Source organism: Heterocephalus glaber, unplaced genomic scaffold, assembly GCF_053883595.1.
Source record: "Heterocephalus glaber isolate CG9 unplaced genomic scaffold, H.glaber_assembly_v1.0 deba00001481, whole genome shotgun sequence".
Classification (NCBI taxonomy): Eukaryota; Metazoa; Chordata; class Mammalia; order Rodentia; family Bathyergidae; genus Heterocephalus; species Heterocephalus glaber.
The window spans coordinates 51,880,940-51,908,419 of NW_028258317.1; the positions used below are offsets into that span (position 1 = coordinate 51,880,940).

At 42.8% G+C, this 27,480-nt stretch overlaps 1 protein-coding gene across 4 annotated transcripts in view; it reads left to right on the forward strand.

Moving 5' to 3' along the window:
- Positions 1–27,480, forward strand: part of Tjp2 (tight junction protein 2) — a 155,004-nt gene that overhangs the window by 7,163 nt on the left and 120,361 nt on the right. For 3 of the 4 annotated variants that reach the window (XM_087184081.1, XM_087184083.1, XM_021252740.2), the window contains one exon: positions 19,738–19,834. The exons of the other annotated variant lie outside the window; for it this stretch is intronic. The gene's annotated coding sequence lies outside the window, so the exon portion shown is untranslated. Of the gene's footprint in view, positions 1–19,737; positions 19,835–27,480 lie in introns of those variants that run through there. 4 annotated transcript variants of the gene reach the window in all.

The window sequence follows — 27,480 nt, forward strand, 5'->3', positions numbered from 1 at the left end:
AATACAAAGGAGACAGAGGGCTGGGGATTTAGCTCAGTGATTCCACCACCTGCCTTGCAAGCACAAGGACCCAAGTTCAATCCCCAGTACCAAAACAAAACAAAACAAAGGCAACAGAAAGGGCCACTCATTTATCTACCATTCTTTAGTTTACCTAACACTTTTTGGGTTGGAAAAAAAAGTTTTGTAGACGTGTAATTCACCTACCATAAAATTCATCTATTTATAATGTGCCATTCATTGTCTTTTAGCATATTCACAGTGTATAATCATCACCACAAAAAATTTTAGAACATTTACATTCCCCTAAGAAAACCCCCCCAAAACAAAACACCACTGCACGATAAACGCTTTCCTAGTATTCTGGGAGGCCGAGGCGGCAGGAGGATTGCAAATTTGAGCACAGTGTGAGCAACTTATCCAGACTTTGTCTCAAAATAAAAATTTAAAAAAGGGATGGGGATGTAGCTCAGTGTGAAGGCTCTGGGTTCAATCCCCAGTACCAAGGGGGAAAAAAGCTTATAAATATCTGTTAATTCTGTTTATTAAAATATGCAGTAAGCCTGCTAGTGTTCTTAGGAGTAGAACATGTGCTTATGCGAGCCCCGAAGTTCAATCCCCCATGCCACGTATAAATAAACAAAATATGTAATAATATGCCTTAAGATAATATTAATATGTTATGTATATATTTTACTAGAGTGGTCTTTATTTTATTCTCAGAGTAGGCTAGTAGTCATTTTTCATGAGTTAATACATTTTTTTTGTATTAAATTCTTTTATTGGTACATTGTAGGTGTACAACCCAATTACATTTCTCATTGGGAATTGTACCTTTACATAATGCATCTTGGTTCTTATTTTTTCCCCATTCCTAGCCCTCCCTTCACGCCCTCCACCCTTCCCTATTTACAAAGACTTTATTTCCATTTTTTCCATTTCTCGTCATTTTTCCTTTCCCTTCTTTCCTTTCCCCTGCCCCTCCCACTACCCCTACCCCTTTGGACCTTTTCTTCCCATTTTGCATTATCAATTATTCATTCTAATCATTGGTACATTTTAGGTATACAATATAATGACATTCATCATTGGAAATTTGCACCTTTACATAGTCTCTCTTGGTTGTTTTTCACCCTTGCCCAGCCCTCCCTTCAACCCCTCCATTCCTCCCTATTCACAAAAATTTTGTTCCCATTTTTCCATTTTCTCATATTAATCCCATTCCCTTCTATCCTTTCCCCTAGCCCTCCCACTTCCTTCCCCTTTGCCCCTTTTCTTCCTATTTCACATGACCTATTATACATTTAGTCCTTATTTACATTTTCAGTTTCTCACACCAGAGAAACTATTTGGTATTTACACATCTGTGTCTTATTTATTTCACTTAAGAGTATTGCCTCAATGTGCATCCACTTAGCTATAAATATCTCTAATTTCTCATTTTTTATGGCTGAGTAGTACTCCATTTTATAAAAAAACCACATTTTCTTTATCCAGTCTCCAGTTGATGGGCATTTGGGCTGTTTCCAAGTTTTATGTATTACAAACTGTGCTGCTGTGAACATGGGTGCACATATATCACTGTGGTATGATTCTTTGAATTCTTTGGGGAAGATCCCCAGCAGTGGAATAGCGGGGTCAAATGGGATTTCTAGTCCTAGTTCTTTGAGGTATCTCCATACTGATTTCCACAGTGCTTGAACCAGTCTACACTCCCACCAGCAGTGGAGCAGGGTTCCTCTTTCCCCACAGCCCCGCCAGCATTTGTTATTGGTTGATTTCATGATAGCAGCCATTCTTTCTGGAGTGAAGTGGAATCTCAGCATTGTTTTCATTTGCATCTCTCGAATGACCAGTGATGTTGAACATTTTTTCATGTATTTATTTGCTACTTCTACTTCTTTGTCTGAGAAATGTCTGTTCATTTCAGATGCCCATTTTTGGATTGGGTCTTTAAATTTGGGAGGTCTGATCTTTTTAAGTTCTTTATAGATTCAAGATAGTAGACCTTTGTCTGAGGAAGAGCAGGTGAAGATTTTTTCCCACATTGTGGGTTGTCTCTTCACACTGCTGGTGGTTTCTCTTGCTGTGCAGAAGCCTTTTAATAAGAAGAGATCCCACTTGTTGATTGTTTGTGCTAGTTCACGGGCAACTGAGGTTTTGTTCATAAAATCTTTTCCTACACCAATGTCTTCAAGGGTTCTACCTAACCTCTGTTCCAACTGGTTCAGAGTTTCTATTTTAATGTTTAGATCTTTAATCCATTTTGATTTTAGTTTAGTGCATGGTGAGAGATACAGGTCTAGTTTTAATCTTTGCCAAGTTGAAGCCCAATTTTGAGTTAATACAATTTTGTTCTTTTTTCTCCCAACTATGTGGCAGTGGTTTTTCTCTGTAGCCACATGAAGAATCATCATCATGCTCTACAATCACAAATCATTATTGAATTTCTTAGGTACTTGCTGGGTTTTCGTGGCTTACTGTATTGAACTCGTGTTGTATGTTCTGATCTTGGAAAGTGTTGGTAGTGCTGAGAGAAATGGTGAAGTGAGTCAGATTTAAGAAAGAAAATTACTTGCATTTGAAAATTGCTTGAGACTGTGGTGGACCAGCATGTGGAAGTGTGTGGTGCAGTGATTGTCTAACCTGCGAACCTTTGAACCACTGAGGGCTGTGGGCCCCACTCTTGGGGTTTCTGATTAAGTAGACCTGGGGAAGTAACTTGAGAAGCTGCATCTCTAGCAAGTCCCTGCCCAGATGCTGCTGGTGGTATTGAGTATTGAGGTGTTTGGCAATGTGGGGCAGGAGCAATGGAGGGGGGAAGGGCTGGGTGTCGGCCTGAGCTCTTGTTGTACAGATACTTGGTGGAGTTAGGGAGCAGGTACCGTCCAATGAGTGGAGCGCAGACCCCACTGAGTCTGAAAGCAGGGATGCCATGGGGAGGGTGGCTGGGTGGAATAACAAGGAGCCTTCAAAGAATGGCAGGGGATGGGTGAGCATTATGGGAGACCCGGGTTAGCAAGCAGCCACCAGCTTTTGGGGAAAGGTTCAGCAGAGCCAGGGCCTGCCTGGGTCCTGGTTTCATGGGAGAGTCTGAGCTGTCAGCAGGAGGTAGGTGTTGTAAGTGTGTGGGCTGTGGTTTCTCGTGACTGGTTCGGGAAGGTCAGCATTATTACTGGGTAGTGGGCTCTGTGGTAGTGCACTGTGTGCATAGTGGGCTGTGTGCGTAGTGGGCCATGGGGCTTGGGGTTGCAGGGTCAAGTGATAAGATAAAGGACCCCCTCTTGTCCTTCAGCCCATTGGCCAGGGGTCATGCATGACTCTTCTTCTTGCCTGTCACTGCTAATCAGCCTACAGCCAAGGAGAGTTCTGCAAACCATGAGATTCTTTCTTTGGTGCACATAGTGTCATTGCTAACCCTGGCATTTGCCTCCTTTACTGTGTTGGCCTGCTCAGCTTAACAGCTTTAAAGATTTGTGTAGCCATACACCCAAACTTCTCAGCACAGCTGATTAGAAGCCGATTCCAAGAGTGGGTGCTGACCTAGAGGAGTGGTTCTGACGCCACCCACATCGTCGAGGTTGGGAGGTTCGGCACAGAAAAGAAATCCAAGAAGGGCAGGGGCCCACTGTGAGAGTGTGCTTAATTTATGCTTCCGGCTGGTTTCCCAACGTCAGTGTTACTTTTCTTTTAATTAATTAATTTTATTGGTGCATTTTAGGTATACAATATAATGACATTCATCACTGGAAATTTGCACCTTTACATAGTCTCTCTTGGTTCTTGTTTTTCCCCCTTCCCCTGCCCTCCCTTCAACCCCTCCACCCATCCCTATTTACACAGACTTTGTTTCCATTTTTCCATTTTCTCATATTAATCCCATTCCCTTCTATCCTTTCCCCTAGCCCTCCCACTTCCTCTTCCCCCCTTTTCTTCCTATTTCACATTATCTATTATACCTTTTAGTCCTTATTTAAACTTTCAGTTTCTCACACCAGAGAAACTATTCGGTATTTACACATGTGTGTCCAATTTATTTCACTTAAGAGTATGGCCTCAATGTACATTTATTTAGCTAAAATGTCTCTAGCTTCTCATTCTTTATGGCTGAGTAGTACTCCATTTTATTAAAAAAACCACATTTTCTTTATCCACTCTCCAGTTGGGGAGCAATTGGTTTGCTTCCAAGTTTTAGCTATCATGAATTGTGCTGCTATTCAATGTTACTTTTCTTGTATATTTCATTTTAAAGGAATTCTCGTTGTGTCTGATGTTATAAAACATTTTCTTGGGTTTTATTTATGTATTTATTTATTTTTGGTACTGAGGATCGAACTCGGGTCCTTGTGCTTGCAAGGCAGGCCGATGAACCATTGAGCTAAATCCCCAGCCCTTTTTTTGGGTTTTATAAAGAGGCCAAAGCCTGCCCCCGAGGTCTGTCTGTCTGTCTTTCTGTCTACCTTTCTCTCTCTCCAGTACTGAGAATTGAGGTCTTATTTATTTATTTAATTTTGGGGGGTGGGGGGGGTACCAGAGATTGAACTCAGGACCTTGCACTTGCAAGGCAGGTGAGACACCACTGAGCTAAATCCCTGGCCCGCCAGTATTGAGACTTGAACTCAGGGCCTTCTCGCTGAGCTCAATCCTCCGCCCTTTATTTCTGATTTTGAGACAGGGTCTCCCTGAGTCACTAGGTTGGCCAGGCTGGCCTTGCACTTGCCATTGTCCTCCCAGAGTGCTGGGATTACAGGTGTGCTCCACCGCGTCTCGCTCCAAGGTGTTCTCATCATGTGGAAAGCCCGTTGTTAGCGGAGACAGATGCCTTAGTATCAGTGGTTGTCATCAGCTGCCCAGGTCTGGTTCAGCTTGCTGTGGGTAGGAGCTGGGTAGCAGGGCCTACTTTAGACTTTCGATTGGCCCTGCATCCCACATAGCCTTTTGAACACACTAATATTTCTGCCATCCTCCTTTCAGTAGGCTCTGGGTGTGTGAGTCGCCTGGTAATGGACAGGGCTGGACAGGAAGTGTTTCACCACTGTGCTTCCCTGGAGAGGCATTGTTATTCCCAAGCCCACACCCTGGCTGGCTGATCTGTTAGAAGGATTCATAGTGCTCAGCACTTAGTTCCACTAGGGGCTTTAGTGTCTCAGGGCCAGGATACACAGCACAGGCAGCAAAGGGAAACGTGCATGGAGCAAAGTCCAAGGAAACCACGCCCAAGCTCCTAGCACTCCTGTCCCTCTGCAGTCACTCAGGACAGCCTGGATTCCTCCAGCAGCAGTGATTACATGTGATACACATGTGACGTGTTACTGACAGGGACACTCATAAGATTTGGTGCCCAGGGTTTCTAAAGGGAGATTGTTCTGTTGGCATTTTCTGCCTACCAGCTGTCAAAGTTCAGCATAAAGCATGTGTTTTGCTCAAGCAGTTTAGGGCTGGATATTGACCTCTCTTACCTCTTTTGGGACCTTTGCAGAGGTGGGGATGAGAATGAAAGGTGAGACTGGCGATGACCTTGGGGAGGGAATCTGTGCATGCACCTCAGGGCCCAGTCTGCAGCAGAGGGCAGAAATGAACTGGGGTTTTGAACCTTGATCTTAGTGTGAGGATGGTGACCTCCATTCTGTCACTGTAAGGGTAGAAGAGGGTGGTGGTAGAGATTGGAAAAGAGTTCAGAGGCCTGTTCATTCATCCATCCACTCATTACTAACATGTACTTATGGGTACCATACACTGCCACGTGCTGTGCCAGTGCTTGTGATACGGTGGTGGGCAGGGCAGTCTCTGCCCTCAGGAGTCCCGCATTCTGTAGCAAGATGAGTCAGTACAGCGCTGATTCATTCATTGTGACGGGGATACACCATGAGCCCCGGGACATCCCCCAGGACTAGTGGGTAAGGTAGGGACTTTGTAATCAGACCAATACCTCCACTGCTTATGCCCTGTGCAGCCTCAGGCAAGTTACTTAGTTACTTGATGCCTAAGAGTCTTCATCCAAAAAACAAGAACAGCTGCGCAAGCGCAAATGACCCGAGTTTGATCCCCGGTACCAAAAAACAAGAACAGTGTATAGCCAGTTCTTAAATTTGCTGTGAGAAGTAACAAGACCAAGAACAGAAAGCACGTATTTCAGTGACTGAAACAGTGGAAATGGTCACTGATTAATGGTTTGGGGACTTCCTGGTGGTGCAGTGTCTGAAGGATTGGCACCTGCAGCACCCTCACGTTCCATAGGCGAATCTGAAAGCACCCTGCCTCCCTCCAGCCCTGGCTGGAAGGTGCACCGCCGACTGTGTTGTTCTACTTCCTGCTCCCAGAGAACCCATTGCTGCCTTATTTTTCTCCCTCTTCGGGGTACTTTCTCTTTGCCTGGGAAGCCCCAGATTTTTTGTGAACCTAAGGAATGTTTATTCATATTTTAAGATCATCTCAAGTGCTCTCTCTGTGAATGCTTTCCTACCTCTTAGATAGGGTTGTTCACTCTCTCCTTTGTCCCATCCCTTTCCTAAGTTACTCACAGCATGCTGTGTTGCAGTCCCTTGGTGTACGGCATTACACTGAATGATTCTTCAGGGCAGGGGTGCCTTGGTCTTACTCAGGTGCCCAGTGTCAATCTGAGTGTTTGATAGAGACACCCAGTAGTTGTTGAAAGAGTAAATGAATGACTGAGCACATGGGTGGACTAGGAAATCCAACACGAAATGGGTATAACGTCAGCAAAATAGGTCTCTGCCCGCAAAGCAGATCTTACAGTCTAGAGCAGGAGACAGATAGTGAACAGGTAAATACCTACAGTGTAACGAGGGACTGAGAAGGGCCATGAGGAAAGCAGTGCAGTCCAGCAGGAGGAGCGAGGGAAGGGAAGGATGGGAACCCTGAATGGTGGCACTGGGGGCAGTATGGATGTTGTCGTGGGGTGGGAGGCAGGGGAGGCTGGAAGGACTGGTCAGAGAGGAAGCTGTGGCTGAGGAACCAGAATCCCTCCAGGTGGGGGTGGATAGGTGGAGGAAGGCCATCAGCCTCTGAAGGGCAGGAACAGTAGGGCACTCAGTGGACACTTGGAAGTTGTGTGACCCGCTCATGAGCAAGGCAGACTGGTATCAGGGAACCGAGGACTGCCTAAAGGAGTAGTGCCTAGTGAGTGGAGAGACCTGTGTGAGCTGGGTCCAGGACCGTGACTTAGTCCACTAGTGCCACAGATGACCGGATGGGTTAAACACTGACATTCATATTTCAGAATTCTGGAGGCAGAAGTCTGCTTATCAGGGTGCCAGCATGATTGGGCTCTGGGTAGGGCTGGCTTCCTGGCTTTCACACAGCTGCCTTCACATGGCCTTTCCTTGGTGCCTGAGTGTGGAGAGATAGACACTCCTTTTATAAGAACACTAATCCCACTCAGGACCTCATTGAAACCTAATTGTCTTGCAAAAAATCTCCATCTTTAAATGTCATCGCACATTTGAGGTTGGGCCTTCAACATTTTGAGGGGGATGCATACATTCGGTCCTTAACAACCCAGGACAAAAATTATTTGCTGAGTATATAATAACCATTGGCAGTATTTAAATACAGTTTTTTGGATGAGCTAGACCTTAGTATTTTGCATATATATACATATATATATATGTATATATATATTCTAAATTTAATCTGCATACAACCTTACCACATAGGCGCTGCTATTATCCCCAGTTTACAGATGAGGAAACTCAGGCCCTGGAGAGGTTCAAAGAGCCCAACATCTCACACGTATACAGCAAAGTATATGTGAGGGTGGGATTCAAATCCATACATTCCAGTTCCAGGTAGAGGGTTTTAACCATTTTGTACCTCTGCCTTTTATTTAGGAAGAGAACACTAAATTGTTGGGCACCTATCATATAGTGATTCCTGAGTGAGGGGAGATATTGTAGTTGTAAGGATGAATATGACATTATATCTACCTCTCGGGCCAGCCCAGTGCTCAGGGAGACAGATTTGTAAAAACATCGTTTCTTAACTTTGATTAAAATGTATTTATTTAGTTATTGCTTGTGGTACTGGGGATTGAACCCACGGTCTTTGCACAGGGCTACATCTTTAGCCCTTTTTAAAGTTTGAGACAAGGTCTTACTAAATCACTAAGTAGCCCAGGCAGGTATAGAATTTGCAGTCCTCCTGTCTCAGACTCCCAGAGTACTGTACTGGGATTACAAGCCTTGCTCACTGCATCTGGCTCTCATTACCACCTCATGTCTCCACGTTGGTGTGATTTTTCTGTGCTAATAAAGTAAAGCTACCTCTAGGTTACTTTAGTGACAATTCTATGTATGTATTTATTGCCCGCCTCCTGGAATTTGCCCCTTATCATCAGGGACATTTCCTAATTGGGTACTGGAGCAAAGCAGATCACTTCATTCCCCTGCCTCGTAGGGTTTGACTCTAACGTTCTTGTTTTTCTTGGCTCTGGCTTTTTGCTATCTTTGCTGATCACTGTCTTTGAAGGCTGAGCTGACTTCCCAGTCTGTCTCCAGGTTTGTTTCCTTAATTTCATAGACTTGAAGACAGGTCCACTTAGGGTTTTTTGTTGTTGTTGTTTTGGTACTGGAGATTGAACTCGGAACCTTGTGCCTGCAAGGCAGGCGCCGGAACAACTGAGCTAAATCCCCGGCTCCCACTTAGGTTCTTGCTGTGCCGACGAGGCTGGCCTTGAAGTCGTTCTTTAGCCCAAACTGGCCTCAGACTCTTGATCCTCCTACCTCAACCTCCCAAGTGCTGGGTTTACAGAGAACTGGTCCGCTTTTTACTTCCCCATTTCCTACTCTGTCTATAACCCCTTAAGACTGAGGGCTTAGCCTAGCTGTTTCAGGAACAGTACACTAAAAGTTATAATATTATCATGATGCAATTTGAGGAAATGTAGAACCACTTATGTAAAAAAGGGCATTTATTTTTTAGTTCTGAGACAAACTCAGGGCCTTACTCATGCCAGGTAAGCACTGAGCTACATTGCTTGCCCAACACCGATATCTTTAAGGTGCCCTGTTTGGTCTGCTTTTCTGTTCTGTTCTTCCCCAGTGTTGGAGTAGAATTGATTACTCTCTCCTTTTTTTTTTTGGTACCGGGGATCGAACTCAGGACCTCAAGTTTGCAAGGCAAGCACTGGCACCACTGAGCTAAATCCCTAGCCCCTGTCTCTCCATCTTGCATGGAGATGCATGCTTGACTTTGGAACATTAGTTTCCTCCTGCATCATCCTGCCTTGTCAGGAACATGGTCTCCATCCCCTGGTCCCAACTTGTCATCTCTGTTCTCATTTCCCTGGGAAGCTGCTAGTTCTGTGAGGTGGAGCCAGTGTTCTGCAGACACCTGAGCCAACTCCCTGCCCAACCCTGCAGCCCTGTGTCGAGGTCGGGAGCCTTTGTCAGGGCCTCCTAATAGTGGCTATTGTAGTCAGGGTTTGCAAGGGAATAGATTTGATACAGGACATATAATCTATAGGGTTATTTTATAATATTCAGCCAAAAAGTCAGATGCAGAGGAGTGCAAGAGATCTGTCTGTGGGCTAGAGACCTGAAGAATCCAGCGGAGGGCCTGGATCCCACAGCAGTGTCCCACATGAGTCCAGCCAGAGGCCTAGAGCCCAAGGCAATGTCTCATGCAAGTCTGTATTGAGGATCTGCACTGGGAAGGCCCAAAGGCCGGTGGTGGAAGCTAGAGAGTCTGCACCGGTGGGGTGAAGGATCTGCACTCGAACCAGGAAGTGACGCTGAAGACAGAGGCGAAGACCCGAGCTCCCCCTGAGAAAACAGCAGCCATCCCTGCGACATTGAGGACCCAAGCTTCTCCTCCGATGAGAACAGCCAAGTTGGTATCAGGAAAACCAGTCACAACAACGCTTCTGGGAAATCAGCTATGTGCAGTTTTCCCCTCCTGTTCTTTTATGCCATTGGCAACAATCCTCAGGTGGGTCTTCCATGCCCAGAACCACCCAGACTCCGTTCAGCTGGGCATTCCAAGTTGACCATTAGTCAATTCTCCACAGTGGGTTTAGCTTCTTCCTCTTGGGTTTGGGTAGATTTGGCTTCTGTTTCAGAACCTAGATCTTTTTCACAGCATCAGACACTGGCTTGTCTTAAAGGTCAAGGATCTTTTTTTCTCAGATAATTAACCATAAAGCATAGGCTGGACCAAATCACAGGGCAGGCTATGCTCAGGCTTTCAGCTACTTCTGGGAAGTCATGTTTTTCTCACAGGCTGCAAAACTTGATGAGAAAATCTCCTCCTTTTCCTCCTTCTCCCGTTCCCTTCCCTCCCCTTTTCCTCCGCTTCAACTTGTGGCAGTATGTTAGGTATATTTAAGCTCTTGGAGGGTAAGTCTTGCATTCTTGCTGGGGTGAAAGGACAGAACCAGGGAAGCGGAGGGTCTCCTAGTCTCCCAGATCCCCATCTGATGCAGCACTCTGATCCCTAATTCATTTATTAAAGTCTGGACCCCCCATGTCCCCAGTGTGACCTTGCTGTTTTCTTGTTTTTTGGTGCTGGGGGTAGAACCAAGAACCTCACACTTGCTAAGTACACACTCTCCCATTGAGCCACACTCCTGGACCCATGTGATCTTATGTGGAGATAGTGTCCGTAGAGGTAATAAAGAGCGAGGCCAGTAGAGTGGCCCTGATCCAGTATGACTGGTGCTCTTACAAGAAGAGGAAAGGTGGGCAGACACACAGAGAGAAGACTTGTAGGTGTGAGAGAATGTATTTCTTCATTTTTCTTTTGAGGCAAGGTCTTGGTATGCTGCCCGGGCTATATTCTACCTCAATCCTCTTGTCTCAAGCCTCCTGAGCCGCTGGGACTATAGGTGTGCGCCACTATGCCCAGCCCCTAGATAATAAATTTCTCTTCGTGAAGCCAGGTGCAGTGGTGCTCACTTATAATCCCAGCTACTTAAGGCTGAGGCAGGAAAATCATGAGTTCAAGGCCAACCTGGGCAATTTAGCAAAGCCTTATTATCTATCTATCTATCTATCTACATAAATAAATTTCTATTTCTATAAATAAAGAAATTTCTATTTCTTATTTGGTACTTTCAATTTTTTTATTTCTTTGGTACCGGGGATCGAACTCAGGTCCTTGTGCTTTTGAGGCAGGCGCTGGAACCACTGAGTTAAATCCCCAGCCTCTTTGGTACTTTATTGTGGTAGCCCTAGCAAACTATTACAGGCAGAAAAAGAAATTCTGGGACTAGCGTATGATCCAGTGGTAGGGCACTTGCCTAGCATGCATAAGGCCCTGGGTTCTACCCCCAGCATCACCAGAGAAAAGGAAAGGAAGCAAAGAAAGGAGAAGGGAAGGAAGTTTAGAAGAAGAGCCAAAACTAATCTTTTTTATTTTTTATTTTTTTTCTCCCCACCCCAAAACTAATCTTTTTTAACTCTTTGATAACTCTTTCCTATTGTGTAGTTTGTGTTGCTTATGGTGTTTCTTATAGCCATTCATCTGCATTGTAAATCTATAAATAGATACCGTATGTGGAGATGTTAAGGAGAGGAGAAGTTAAATATTTACATACCGTCAAATGGTATATTTGTAGTAGAACTAAAAACATGAAAAGTAGCTGTCTCCCTGGATCTTGTAATTTCAGTTGGCTTTTTCCAGTTCCCTGAGAGCAGACTACACCTTGTGGAGCAGCCTTTTGGAGTCATTATCTCATTTCCATTTTTATGTTTCTGAAGCCCAGCGATGGTTCAAACATCCTCAGAGAAGGATGTCCACCCACTCTTCTGCGCCAAGATTAAGAGTAGAAGTAATTAGTGCAAAGGGAATGGTAGAGCCGGGTGTGGCGGGGCTGCTGTTATTGTTTCACTTCCCAGGCTGAGGCAGGAAGATCACCTTGATTTCGAGGCCAGCCTGAGCTACATAGCAAGACCACATCTCAAAAAACCCTAAACAAATAAAAAAGTAAAAAACAAAGTGAATGTCAGGAAGATCTGTTAAGGTTTTTGGTCAATTTTAGTGTTTTAGAAAGATAAAAAGCTTAAAAGCTTTCTAATTTTTGTATTAAGCATACTTTAAAAATTCTTAAAAATTGATATGTGATTTTTAAATCAATAGCTGTAGTTGTAAAGAGAAATAACTAAATAAACATGTCGAAGCAATTTCTGAAATTTTAAAGAAAATGTCATAGTACACAGCAGGATGGGGTATTTTGGCCAGAATGTTTTTTCCCTGTTCTGTTCTCCTTATGTATTATTATAAAGGATTTCACATAAAGGTGACATGTAAAAATGAATACTGTAAATAAAAAGCCAAACAAACTCATGTATGGAAGAAAGACAAAGTCTTTGTAATATTTGTTAAAGCACAATTATTTTTCTAACGAAAGACTCAATTTTAATTTTATATGAGATCAGAGATAAAAATCACTTGTTAGAGCTTATGTTAAGTGTTGCAATCCAAAATTCCAGTGGCGTTGGATATAGTGGTGCATGTCTGTAATCTCGAGGCAGAAGGGTTCACAAATTTGAGTCAGTCCGGGATGACAAATTGAAGCCCAGTTTCAGCAATTTAGAAACATAGTGAGATCCTTTCTCAAAAAATACAAAAAGCCCTGGGAATGTAGCTCATTGAGATGGGCCTGGGTTCAAGCCACAGTCCTGCATAAATACATACATACATGCCTGCATTTCCAGTCCTTGGGAAGCTGAGGCAGGAGAATCCAGAGTTTGAGGCCAACTTGGGCTACATATTGAAACCTTGTGTCTAAAAAAAAAAATACAAGAAACAAAAACCCATAAAGTCTGCCATTTATGAAGTGTTGAGTCACTTTCATTGCAGTAAGACAGCTTCCAATGAATAACATGTTTAACTTGACTTTTTTTTTGTGATTAGCTTCAGGGTTGATTTCTTATTTCAGAGGGGTTGTGTACTAATTTTTATCACATGTCATTAGAAACACAATTTGTCAGAACAAAGGCTGCTGTGTGAGTGTAATTACATCTTCCCATATGATTAAATGAAGGCTGTATTAGAGCATTTTTCAGGGGTGGCAGCTGTAGCCAACCATGTTCAAGTTTAGCCCATAAAAGAATTCCTGTGACTAACTGGTACTAATTGTTTGCAGAACAACCAGTGAGAGTAATATTCATGAATACTGTGGAAATGCACTGTTCCAAGACCAAGTGGTTTGTCCATTGTTTTTCACCACTTTATGGTGGTCAGATTACATTAATTATATAATCAGGCTAAGGGAAGTGGACGCTGGTGGTGGTAGTGGTGGTAGAAAACTTACCCATTTCAGTCTTCACATCTTATAAACGGGAAACAGGTTTAAAGAGTAGTTGAGAGTTATTTAAATCACCCAATTTCAATTTTTCATCCACACACCTGTAACAGATTCATAAATACTTCTTATCATATGTATATGAATGTATTATTTTGTAAGTGGTACACTTTAATATAACTTAAAATATAGTAGTTCCCAAGGTAAATATTATGAATATTTAAAAGTATAAAAAGTCATTTTTAAAGAATGAGAGAACAAGAGAGAAATAGATGGTTTGATATTTTCTTCCCCCAGCCCAAAGAATACTGGTGTGTACAATCCTTTTGGAGACCACTGGTTTCAGTCATTCAGGTAGAAAGAGAAGAGATAAAACTTGAGAGAGAAAAATCCATAGGAGTAGAGATCTAGATTCTTGGGGCATGGGAAGAGTTTGGGATGTTATTTTGGACATCCATGCTGATCACAATCACCGCATATCACTGGAAATCATACTTCCATTTGATTTTCCCTTTATATATGAGCCTGTGTAGACCAGGAGCAGTGTGATTCCTATATGTTGCCATAGCATATATAAAAAAAAGTAATAGCTTAAAGAATTTGTGGAGGGAGGGTTATATAAATCTGATGTCAGAGTAGCAGAGACATTAAATTTTCACAGGAATCAATGTATTAGTCAGTTTTATAAAGTATAACTCTGGTCCTCTGGGATAACAATGGCCTTAGGCAGAGCAGGATCCAGAAGCTCAAAAGATGTCATGACATTGAACTTGGCGCTGTTTCTGTCAGCTGGTGGTGCTGTGCTAGTGAAGGGCCCTCTCCACAGGGTGAGGGACATGGTCGCCAACAATCCAAACTGCCTACCTGCCCTGGTTGCTAACACAAGTGGAAAGGGGCCATTTCTCTCCTAATGTCCTATTTTTCATCCCGGAGCAGACTGGTGAATCCAGTTGTGGTCCTGTGTACCTGGCCCGTGAGGTAGCCGCTGTGATCGACGGCCCAGTTTTAGCACGTGGAGAGAGGGTAAAGGAGCTCTTTGAAGCAGTGAGGAGATTCTTACAAAAAAGGAGGAGATGGATTCTGAACATCTCCAAACAGTATATTTTCATGTAACAAGACTCACCATTTTGGGTTCTAGAGGTATTTAAAAAGATATTTTAAAACCCCAAACAGAATGGTTAATTAATCAATCTTTGGTTTTGCTGTTGACCCAAGCAAGGAATTTACAGCAGTTATAAATGCATTGCTGTAAAATGACAGCTGGAATCTCACCTTCATCTGTTGAAGCACAACCTTTTAGAGAGAGATATTTGTAGAAAGAGCAAATCTGTTTCTGATTTTAATACATCCAGAGGCAAGCAAGGCTTTTTGGACCAATTATTACCAGACCTTGAGATTAATCACCTTGTGTGCCTTTTCTATGTGAAGGATTAGTGGCCTGAAAGATTTATGTGCGGATTAATTGGGGAGTGTACATTAGATCATTGTGTTTAAAACCACAGTCACTCCTGCAAATCATTTTCTTTAGTGCATTATTCAGAACTCTCCAGTCTTCTGTAAGAGGGACATTTCGAGGAGATCTGAAAAACCTTTTCCTTTCCCCCTTAACCTCCACCCCCTGCAGTGTTGGTTTGGCAGCTCTAGGCAGGGCTACACAGAGCACAGAAAGCAGGAACTGTGGTCTCCTGTGGAGAAAGATTAGTTCATTGGCTTTAGCTGAACAGTGACCGAAATTTCCAGGACCTTGTACTGGGAGTGACAAGATGAGGTATAAGAAATACATGGCTATTCTGGAGGCAGCTGTGGGTATCACCCCACTGAACAAAAGAGAACTGCTACCTGAAAGCAGAAGACATGTGAACCTTTGGCAGCACCCTGGGTAAGCAGAGATGCCTGGAAGCTTCTCATTGGAGATGTCTATACTGCCTGGGCCATTTGGGGCGAGCAGACAGAGAAAAGAGCCATCTCTCTCAGGGTTAAATTCACTTGAGAACTTTACTTCTCGGTGGACATGGTGTTCTCAGAGAGTGATGAAATTCTGGTGTAATACTCTTAGTGCCCAAGAAAATGGGTGATATTGATATTACAATCAAGACAGTTAATTTTCTGAGTTTGAAATTTTTTTTAATGTGATTTGCAAGTATAGCAATGCTTACAGATGAAGAAAATGTGCCTTAGTATTATTTTTTTCAACAAAGCAAGTATTTTTCTGATTAAAGCCTGTGGGCAGAGCCTGGGTGTAGCTCAGTGGCAGAGCACTGGCCTAACATATGCAGAGCCCTGGGTTTGAGTCCCAGCATGGGGACGAGGTGTGTGTGTGAGCAAAGTGTACATGCAGCTGTATTTTCAGGGAAAGGCTCTTTCTGCAGTGGGAGTTCTACAGTTCTTTGTCAAGCCCCACTGATTGACCATGCAGAGCAAGGGTCTAGAAGTTCTTCTCTACACGGTTATAGGCCTCAATTACAACTTTCTTTGCTAAAGTCCTTCTTTTAGGTCTTTTATGTACTGCAGAATTGAGTTTAAGGTGCCTATGTGGTTAGACAGTAGGTTTAGGATCTGGATTTACTTTTTACATTGCATGAGATACACAGTGTCATTTACCAATCAACTTGACATATTTGTAGCAAATGAAATTTCTTTTTAAAAATTAAAACATAACTAGCTTGTTTTTATCATACAAACAGTACACATTCATTAAGGAAGTTGTAGAAAATAGGAAAAATTAAGAGGGGATGTTTTCCTGTAGTTCCACAGAATCACCAGAATCATTAAGTCAGTGGAGCCCTGGAGCTGGGGCAGGAAGTTCGGCAGGGTCCTGGGACTTTTGGTCGTCATAACTCAGGATGCTGTTAGGTTTAGTGGGTAGGGGCGGGGGATTTAGCTCAGTGGTGCCACGCCTGGCTCACAAGTGCAAGGTCTTGAGTTTGATCCCCGAACCGGGGGAGAAAAAAAAAGAAATGAAACATTCAGTGGGTAGGAGTCAGAGAGGCTGCACAATGTTGTACCAATCACAGGATAGCTCCCCCCAGAGCAAAGAATTATGTAGCCCAAACTCAGGAATACTCCTGGTAATACATTTTATTTAGATAGATTTCTTCCTATCTATAAAAGGTACTTTTTACTAGAAAAAAATTAGATATTTGGTAAATTTTAGGGATGGAGTGGAGTTCTGAGACAACATTTTATTTAGTGGTGCTGGAGCTAGAAGCCAGGGTTTCACACATGCTAGACACTGAGCTACATTCACTGCAGCCCCAACATAATGATGATATTATTTTACTGTTCTGCTTCTGAAAGTAAAAGGAAGCTTATATATGCATGGAGGGTTAATGTTCTTCATCAAGGACTGTGGAAAACATGTTTAATGACTGACTTGTGGCTCCCCTCTCCCCCCACCCCGCCCTGGAATTGAACCTTGAACCCAGGACCGTCACACTGAGCTACATCCCCGGACCTTTTTATTCCTATTTTTTATAAGGCAGAGTCTCACTAAATTACCCAGGTTTGGTTGGACTTGTGATCCTCCTGCCTCAGCCTCCCAGAGTGCTCGAATTCCAGGCTTGACCCACCACACTGGGCTCAAATTGTGGTTCTTAAGGAGCCTCTGAGATCCAGCATACCAAAGCCTGAATCTTGGACTCAGAGTAACAGAAGTTTAGAGTTGGAAGAATAGATGTTTCGTTATGGCTGGCAAAAAGTTTCATGTGGTAGGCACTGCTTGAACTATCAAGCTAGGGGAGGACCTTGAGGCCACATCTGGGCTAGTAGGAAAGAAATATTGTCATTGGTTAGGAATGTTTGTTTCAAACATGGTTTTAGGGAGTTTGGGTGAGCTACAATATATGATCTATGTACTTCTATGTATTCCTTGTTCCCGTACCGGGAATTGAACCCAGGGCCTTGTGCTTGCCAGGCAGGTGTGACATCACTGAGCTATACCCCTGGCCCTTCTGTGTATGTATGTATGTATTTATTTTTTTGATGCTGGAGATCAAACCCAGAGCCTCATGGTGTGCTAGACAAGCACTTTCCCACTGAGCTACACCTTTGGCCCTCCTTTTTTTTTTTCTGAGAGAACATTCCCTTAAGCCTGACAAAAGAGTATTGCATCAGAATTGCGTCAGAAGACAAATCATACCTTCCTTATATCCACAATACTTGGAGCTCTTTAAGTACACATGGACAAAACATTGCTTTGCTGACCCCTGCTTTTCATTTGCTGACCCCCTTGTTACCTGACAGCCTTCCTTGGGGCATGTACATGTTCTTTACAAAGCTTATAGAAAATACTCCTTTCTAGGAGGTATCCTAGGAGGGTTTATTTCCTCCTGACATACGTTAATTTCATTAATCAGGTCTACATCTTTCGGGGATACCTTGATGTTTTATTTCTTAAACTTTAATGCACGTATGAGTCACGTTGTTACGATGCAGGCTGTGTGTGATTCTGCACATTGTGTCAGGGTCTGTGATTCTGCAATGATGCTGGTCCAGGTGAAGCTGACGGATCAGTGCATGGATTGCACTGTAGTCCTTAGAGATTCCCTTCCCCTGACAGCCTCTGGAGTGTCTGCTTCCTGACCTTGCATTTTCTGATCCTCCCTCTAGCTTTCAGTCCCAATACCTCCTCTCCCTGCAGATTGAAAATAAGAGCTCAGTGGCAAGAAGGTAGCTTGCTGGTTGTGCTTTTATGAAGAGAAATCTTCCCAGGAGCCTTCCAGTCAGAGATTTCTATGGAGTTGATTGGCTAAATCGTGAGGCTGATTTTCCTCGATGAATACCATCCCTTTCATTCTTCTCAAGCAGTAGTCTGATCACTACACCATGCTTGCAGTATGCAGAGTTTTTGGGAGCAGCTGGGTTTTGGATTTTAAAACATAACTGGAATTCAGACTTAACCTGGTTTTTATTTTATTTTATTTTATTTGGTACCGGGGATCAAACTTGGAACCTTGCACTTGCGAGGCAGGCACTGGAACCACTGAGCTAAATCCCCAGCCCAAAATGTTGGTAGCAATTTCCATTTTTTTTTTTTTGGTACTGGGGATCAAACTCAGGACCTTCTGCTTTGTGAGGCAGGCAGTGGAACCACTGAGTTAAATTTAACCTGGTTTTTAAATCCTCAAGAAATCCATTCTTTTCTCTTACTTCTTCACTGCCACTCACTCCTTTTTCTTACTGTGTAGGAGCGGGTAGCTGGGGCTTCTAGTCTACAAACTGTGTAGTCACATGTTGGCCAAAACACCAACCAGCCAACAGGTGACTGACTGTCACAAGCTCACTGAAGTGGAGATTGGGAGAATTACCTGTCTACTTCACTGCCCAACCTGTGCTAGGTATGCAGCAAGTATCTGCCAGCACCTTCTCAGTTTCTGGATAGCCACAAATGAAAGGAGGTGAAAAGGAGAAAAAAAAAAGTGACACCCAAAACAAAAATACGTACCCACATATGGATTTTCCTTTTAAAATTTATAGTTTTTTTAGTTCTAACACACTTTACCTGGCATTACTTTTACATATCTGTCAAAACTATTATAAACCAAAAATATATTTTAATTGTTTCTGCCAACTTTTTTTCTTTGGAGACCCCAATCAGTAATAGATTTTAGAGTGCTGGGCATGCAGTAATCCCAGCACTTGGGAGGCTGAGGCAGGAAGATTGCTGCAAATTTGAAGTCAGCCTGGACTATACAGTGAGTTCAAGGCCAGCCTGCACTACATAGCAAGACTGTCTCAAAAACAAGTAGATTTTAGAAATGAATGACTGTTATTTGTAGCTTTTACATGTGTCAACCCCCCCTGGAATATTACCAAAAAAGAGTTAAAAGTCAGGGTGTCTTAGAAATACAAAAAACTTGATTGAATTAAAAGCAGGCCATTTGCATAAAAGAAACAAGGTCTCTTTGGACCTGATACCTGTAGAAAAATTCCATATTAAGGCCAAGAAGCATAATGAAACACATCTTGGTTGATTAACCATTTATTTATATTTGGGAGTGATAATAGAAAACACGCATGGGCTGGGCTCTAATCCCATGGCTGACTTTGTAGAACCTCCAGATGGCCTAGCTTTAGCCTTTGCGTGCACTTCCCACTGCTCCTTGGAGAAGGGAAATGGGCCTCCTGCCTGTACAAATAAAGTCCATCCCATCCTTTCTCCTGTCTGTCCTGCAAGGAGGAGAGCACTTTGCTCGGATGCCACGGTATCACTTCATGTAGCAAACAGAAGAGCAGGGCCAGCACCAGGGAGAAGCCACATTCTTCGGCCCCCTGGGAGTTTTCCCAGGACTTCTCCTCCGGCAAGCTGCCAGGGGCTGGGCACAGCCAGGAGACGTGCATGCCTCCTTGTTGTGCGGGAAGGGCGTGTGCAGGAGTCATGGAAGTGACTTGCCCGTTACTTCCCAGTTCCCCGATTCCCTCCATGCTCCTTAAGATCTCAGCATACTGGATTTTGACCACACTGTCTTTTTCAGGGTGCGGAATTCCACGTTGCTATCCTCTCCCTGTGAGTGGGACTGGCACCCCGGCTACCGCTCCAGCCAGAGGCCAGTGCACAGCCTGCTTTCCCAGGTACTTGCTTATTTGTCGTCGACCTAGTTACCAAAAGTTTGATGTAAATTATTCTCAGCACCATTTTGATATTGCTGATAACTAAATTTTCAAATAAAATTGAATGGCAATGTCTTTATTTACCAAAGAACAGAAATATCTTACGTGCATTTAGGTCTGCATTAAATGGTCTGGATTTGCCAAGGTTTGTTGAACCCATTTTCCTGGCTAAAGTGTATTAAGAACAGCTCCTAGAACATATGCCTAGCAGGTAGGATTAGCATTTGGTGTTTATGGTGTCTGGGTTTGGATGTCATTTTGATAGGTCACAACTTTTTTTCACTGTCATTGAGGTAATCAAATTATGTAACAGTGATAAGTACTTTGCTGAAGATGTTAGACAACACACTGGCTTCTAAAGATTAATTATGTACAAGTGTTTAGTGAAAGATCTGAGAGTATTATCTATTTACTGACTCAGTTTTAAGTATGAATTACATAAAATTTACAAGGTATTAAATTTTGTTTTGACAGATGCAGGGGTGTATTTGTTCCTAGTTGGATTTTAACCTCTGATTATAGGTCAATCTCTGGCTGCCTGGAATGGGCTTGTGATTTTTTTCATGTGCTTGGTTTGTAATTCCTGTCTGTTGAAACTGGCAGCCACTGCCCGGGTGACTTCCAGCCCCATGTGAGAACTGGAGCTTAGTGGCATGTGTAGTATACCCCCCAGAATGGCAGATGGCTGTTCAATGGAGTCCCAGTGCTGCTGCCTTCCAATTGTGTGACCTTGGGCATCAGTCTTAATGTTTTTTGAGCCTCAGGTCCTAAGGGACACATCGACATGAAGCTAAGTGAATTAGTGAATAGCAAGTACCAAGCACATAGCAAGACCTGTCTCGGAGCCTGGTTGTCTAATTGGGGATCTTTGCATGGAGAAGTCCTCAGTTTCCATTCAATCAGCGGGGCTAGGGTGGGTTTTGTTTGTTGAGATGTTCCCTACAGAGCTGTTAGAAGTCTCAAATGTAAGAAGACAGATGCTTAATAGATTCCAGAAGTGATTTTCCTAAAACTAGATTTCTAGGTCAGATCTGTTGATTTGGTCAACTGAATTAGACAGACAGTATATAATATAGCAGAGTGTGTCTCAGTTCATTTGGGCAGCTATAACAAAATACCTTAGACTGGGTGACTTAAAAACAACTGAAGTTTATTATTATTATTATTATTATTATTATAGTATTGAGGATTGAGCACAGGGCCTTACACATGCTAGGCAAACACATTACCACTGAGTCATACTCCTAAGCAGCCCTGTTTAAGTTTGATTTTGTGATATGGTCTCACTAAGTTGCCCAGGCTGCCCTCGACCTTGTGATCCTCCTGCCTCAGCCTTCTCAGTACCTGGGATTGCAGGTGTGCACCACCACAGCTGACTCACTTGCTTCTCTCTCTTTTTCTCACTCTCCCTTTCTTCCTTCCATCCCTCTCTCTTCTTTTTCTTTCCCTTTCCTTCCTGCCTTCCTTCCTTTCCTTCTTCTTTCCTTCCCTCCTCCTTTTTTTGTGATGCTGCTGATTGATCCAGGGCATAGAGCATGCTAAGTAAGCATTCTACCACTGAGCAACAACCCAGCCCCCAGCTTTTTATGTTGACTGTACTGGGGATTGAACCCAGTGCCTTCACACTGAGCGACATTTCCTGTCCTTTTAAAATTTTTTATTTTGAGACAGGGTCTCACTGGATCACTGTGTTGCCCAGGCTGGACTTGGACTTTTGATCCTCTTGCCTCAGTTTCCTAGAGTGCTGGGATTACAGGAGGGGGCTATCACATGTGGCTTAGAACTTTATTTCTTATAGTTCTGGATTCTGAAAAGTCCAAGGTCAAGGCATGAGCTGATTCAGTGTGTGGTGAGGGCCCACTTCACACCTGCATCTTCTTGCTGGGTCCTCTTATAATGGCACAGATCGTATTGTAAGGGCAGAGCTCTTGTGACCTAATCACTTCTCAAAGGTGCCACCTTGTTATAGTCAAGGTTTGCAAGGGAATAGATTTAATACAGGACACAATGTATAGGATTATTTTATAATATTCAACCAAAAAAGTCAAATGCACAGGAGTGCAAGAGCTCTCTCCACACATTAGAAACCTGAAGAGTCCAGCTGAGGGCCTGGATCCCACAGCAGTGTCCCACACAAGTCCAGTTGAAGGCCTAAAGCCCAAGGCAATGTCTCCTGCAAGTAGCTATGGTAGATCTGTACTGGGAAGGCCCAAAAGCCAGTGGTGGAAACTAGAAAGCCTACTCCAGTGGGGTGAAGGATTTGTGCCACCAGGCTGAGGGATCTGCACTGGAGCCAGGGAGTGACACTCAAAGTGAAGATCAGAGCTCCCCTGATGAGAACAGCAGCCATTCTCAGCGACAACAAAGACCCGAGCTCCTCTGCCAAGAACAGCCAAATTCAACTTCACATCAGGAAAACCAGCCTCAGCAAGCCTCCCCAGGAAAATCAACAGCATATGATCTTCCCCTCCAGTTCTCTTTTTATGCCATTGGCAACAGTCCTTCCACGCCCAGAACCACCATGCTGATTCAGTTCAGCTGGCCATTCCAAGTTGAACATTTTTTGATCCACCGCATACCTCCTAATACAATCATATTGAGGGCTAGGTTTCACCAAATGAGTTTTGTGGGGACACAGACATTCAGACAGTTGCAGATGGATTATTGGTAGTGTTGCCTGTTGGAATGAATGTTCCTTCTGATTCAAGTCCCACCCGATAGAAGCATGCCTTGCTCTGACCCCCTAACTGTACTGCTGACCTGCCTTTCTAGCATCAGTTTGGTTTCTGGCTCAGCACCTACTCTAGGGCTCCTTCAGGTATAAAAACACATGACCTGGGCTTGCTGAGATAAAGTAGCTTGTAGCCTGACTGGTGAGGACTTTTTTCCAGGGCATCCCACATCACCCTACTTTCAGATCCAGCAAACATTCATTAGGAGCCCCAAAACAACTACAGGAAGTATTACCTGCTGGCTCCCTTTCACAGCTAAAGACACAGAGATTCAAAGATTTTAAATAATTTCCCCAAGGTCGCACACCCCTTAACTCCCAAATACCATGAGATTTCTACAATAATCACTTACTTGTTACTGAGTTTAAAGAGGTAAATTCAGGTGGATAAACAGGTTTTTCTTGGGCCAGGGATTTAGCTCAGTGGTTCTGCCGCCTGCCTTGCAAGTGCAAGGACCTGAGTTCGATCCCCGTACCAAAACAACAAAAACCAGGTTTTTGTTAAAGGGCAGTTCTGATCAATTGATAGTGGCTGCCTGAAGTGAAGGATTCCTAGATGCTGCAGGAGTTTGTTGAGGAAGGAGTGTGTTGAGCCTCAGTATGGCAGAGAGGGGTTGGGGGCAGTTATGGGTGTGTGATATAGGATGTGTATTCCTCTTGTCTGTCAGGTTACCCATTTGGCAGGTTGTGTTTGAATGCAAAATGCATTTACCTGTGTTTGAAACCAAGACGTGCAGGCCCCCTGATATTGCTGGTCTTGGGGATGGAGGTCTGTAGGAGGAGAGGAGATTGATTTACAGGGGAAGCAGGGTTGGTTCCCTCTGAGGGAGGATCTGTTCCAGGCCTTTCCCCTTGGCTTGTAGATAGCTGTCTTCTCTGTCTCTTCACATTATCTTCCTTCTATGAATAGCGCTGTGTCCAAATGTTCCCTTTTTAACAAGTCATTTTGGATTAGGATCCACTTTAAAGGCCTCATTTTAACTTCATTACCTCTATTAAGGCATTATCTCCAAATAAGGTCACATCATGAGGTTTGGGGATTAAGACTTCCACATGTGAATTTTAAAGGAACACAACCTTTTACAGGTGAAGAGATGGAAATACAGGCCAGCTGCCCACATCACATACCCAATAGGTGGAACCACACAAAATTGCTTTTATTTTTTTCCTGTACTGCAGATTGAACCCAGTGTCTTTGCACTGAGCTAGCTACTTCTCTAGGCCTTTTTAGTTTTAAATTTTTAAATTTATGTTTTATTTTGAGACATGGTCTTGCTAAATCACTAAATTGCCCAGGCTGGGTGCAAACTTGTGACCCCCCTGTTTCCCAGACTGCTGGGATTATAAGCATGAGGCTGAACTTGCCATTTTTATAGGTCAAAAGTAGTCATACAGTGGCAGTATCGTTGTAAAGCAAAGAAGTAGCAGAACTAGGGCTTGTTGAAAGCCATATCTACCTAACTTCACAGCTATTCTCTTGTACCCAATGATCTACTGGCTTCTAGGGTTTTTGTTTTTTTTTTTGGTACCAGGGATTGAACTCGGGTCCTTGTGCTTGCTTGCACAGCAAGCGGCGAAACCACTGAGCTAAATCCCCGACCCCAGTCTAGGGTTTTGTTTTTGCCTGGTTCTCTTTTGGTTAACCCGGTAAAGCAGTGTTATGTTAATCTGGGTTCTTAGCCACTAGTCTGGTTAACTTGAGGTTCTCCCATTTCTGGATAAGATACACTCTACCACTGAGCTACACCCCTAACACATAGGGCATTCTTATATTTCAGATTCTTGCTATACAGGGACTGCTGAGAAATTCTTAAAGTATATGAAACATTTAAAATTCATTGAAATGGGTTGTGTTTTTACAGATGATGATAATGATGATGCTCTTTTTGCTTTTTTTTTTTTTTTTTGGCACTGGGCATTGAACCCAGGGTCTTCACACTGGGCTACATCACCAGCTTTTTTTATTTTTTATTTTTGAGACAGGGTCTCATCAAGTCATTGAGTTGCCCAGGCTGTTTTTAAATACACAAAATACATACAAATATGTTAGATTTCTTTGTATAGATGTCTTGATTGTGATTTCCTTCCAAATCCAGCCTGTTTGTAACATGTTAGCTTAACAATGTGTTAGTTTTTACATTTGTATTTCCGTGGAATTATTTGTGAATTTACTTAGAATTGTTTCAAGATTCGAACAGAATAACGATTGCCCAGCTATAGAGATTTCAGACAATAGTTTTGTCAGTTCCCACATAGTGATTCTATTTTTATCCTCTGTAAATACTTAAAATGAAAGAGCAATCCTCAAAATATGTACTAATCTACAAGTGGACTTTTGGAATTCAAGCAAACTTTCATCATCAGGAGAAATTGGCATGCCACTTAAGTGGGAGAAAAAAGAAAAATAAGAGAGCCTTATTCTCCCTAATTTTCTAATGCTTTAGTTAGAGTTGAATATTTTTTTCCAAACAAAAGTTAGGGTGTGTGCTTTACTCATGAAATCCAGAGAGTACAGCCTTGCCCTTCTGGCCTATCCCTGGAAGTCTGGCACATCTCAACATCTTTTTGTTTGGTGGTCATAGTAGGGCTTGAACCCAGGGCCTGTGCATCCTAGGCAAATGCTCTACCACTGAGCTTAAGCCTCCTCGGCCCTTTAAAAAAACTATTAATTTATGGTGGGTAAATTTGCCCTAGGTTTCAGGCGATGGGACATAGGCACAGCACCACCTCGAGACGTTTAGATGGATAGGGCTCTTCCTTTAGGGAGAGCTGCAGTATAATGGGAATCAGCTGTCACACTGCTGTTTATGGCTACTGTGTCAGACCCTGGTACTGCGACCTAGAGGTGGCTTATTTTCTGATCCCTACTTAACCTGATGAAATCAGGATGAAAAATTTACATGTAGCCCCTGCACGAGGGGGTTTGTGATACTTCATGGGTATGATGACTTGAAGGGTTGGTGACAGGAGTTTTTAGTTCAGCCAAATTTGGATTCATTTAGAGGTAATCTGATTCTGTAGAGAGATCAGAAAAGACCCCTGGGCAGGATGCTCTCTCACACCTACTCACAATTATTTGATGTTTGAAGAAATTACTGAGTTTTGAAAAAGACATATATTACTTGATTATAATAGTTGGTATTTTTGATATTGAAATATAATTATTAATATTAAAAATCAAAGTAATTGTACATGGATAAAATTATTTTTTGTTTGGATCTTGAGTACGTTCACTAAAATAATTAACTTAACACATCTTGAAAGAGGCTTTGTAATGTGTTAAAGTTAAATTTGTCTCTTCTGATGGCTTTTGCTAAGCTGGATAATTACGGAAGTAAAGAATGGTTTTCCAGGACTTAGAACAGGAATCATAAGACTTTAGCAACTGGAGGATGGTTTCCTACAAGACAGAACCAGATCAGTACCATGCTGTTTTTATCATAGTACTTTTGTAGTATAATTTCAAGTCAGGGATTGTGATACTCCCTGCCTTGCCTTTGATTCCCAGAATGCCTTTGCTATTCTAGTCTCTTCTAGTTCCAAATGAATTTTAGGATTGTTTTCTCTAATTCTGTGAGATACGCTGTTGGAATTAAATTTGCATTAAATTTGTATAACAATTTTGGAAGTATGGCTGTTTTCACTGTATTAGTTCTTCCTACCCAAGAACAAGATATATCTTTCCATTTTTTTTTTTTGTACCAGGGATCAAACTCAGGTCCTTGCGCTTGCGCAGCAGGCGGCGAAACCACTGAGCTAAATCCCAGGCCCTACATTTTTTGATATCCTCTTTGATCTCCTTTTTCACAGCACTGTAGCTTTGGGGGGGGGGGACTGGAGATCGAACTCAGGTCCTTGGGCCTGCATAGCAGGCTGCGAAACCACTGAGCTAAGTACCCGGCCTCTCAGCACTGTAGTTTTTAATGTAGAGGTCTTTTACTTCCTTGTTAGATTGATTCCTAAATATTTCATTTTTGGGGGATGCTATTGTGAAAGGTGTTGTTTCCCTAATTTTTCTTTCAGTGAGTTTGTTATTCCTGTACAGGAAGGCTACTGATTTTTGAGTGTTGATTTTGTATCCAGCTATGCTACTGAATTTGGTTATTGTATCTAGAAGTCTTTTGATGGAGTTTTTGGGGTCTTCTATGTAGAGTATCATTATCTGCAAATAATAATTAACTTCTTGCCTTTCCATCTTTATTCCTTTTGTTTCTTTCTCTTGCATAATTGCACTGGCTAATGTTTGCAGAATTATAATGAATAAAAGTGGTCACAGTGGACATCCTTGTCTTGTTCCTGATTTTAGAGTGAAAGGTTTCAGTTTTTGTCCATTTAGTATGATATTGATTGTTAATTTGTCATAGATGGCTTTTATTAGATTGAGGTAAAGACCATCTATTCCAATTTTCTGTAGGGTTTTTTTTTTTTTTTAGAGTAGGAAAAATTTAGTGAGAGAAAGAAAGCTGCTGTCTAAGAGACACAGAAGGGGGACTAGAAAGTGGGTTGCCCATTCACCCCTCTTTTCAAAGATGTTTTATACAGCACAGCCATGTGGTGAGGCAGGTACAAAGTAGGACAGAACTATAAGACCCAATGGAAATTTACAAGGTGGGCATGAGGTGGGACAAAACCATGACCAACCAATAAGATTCTAAGTACAGTCACCCAGGTAATATTGATTAAATGGGGATCAAATGGGAAGACAAGTCACATACAAGGAATTTCCCATTTAGAATATCAATCACTGCTATCTATCTCTAGGGGAAGTAGTGCTGCTTTTCCTTTTTTATAATGCTAACCAGTGAATGTGTCTCAGTTCTCCATGTTGGTTCCTTGCTGTGTTGGCTCCTGGAGGACTGATGCCTTAAGGGAACCC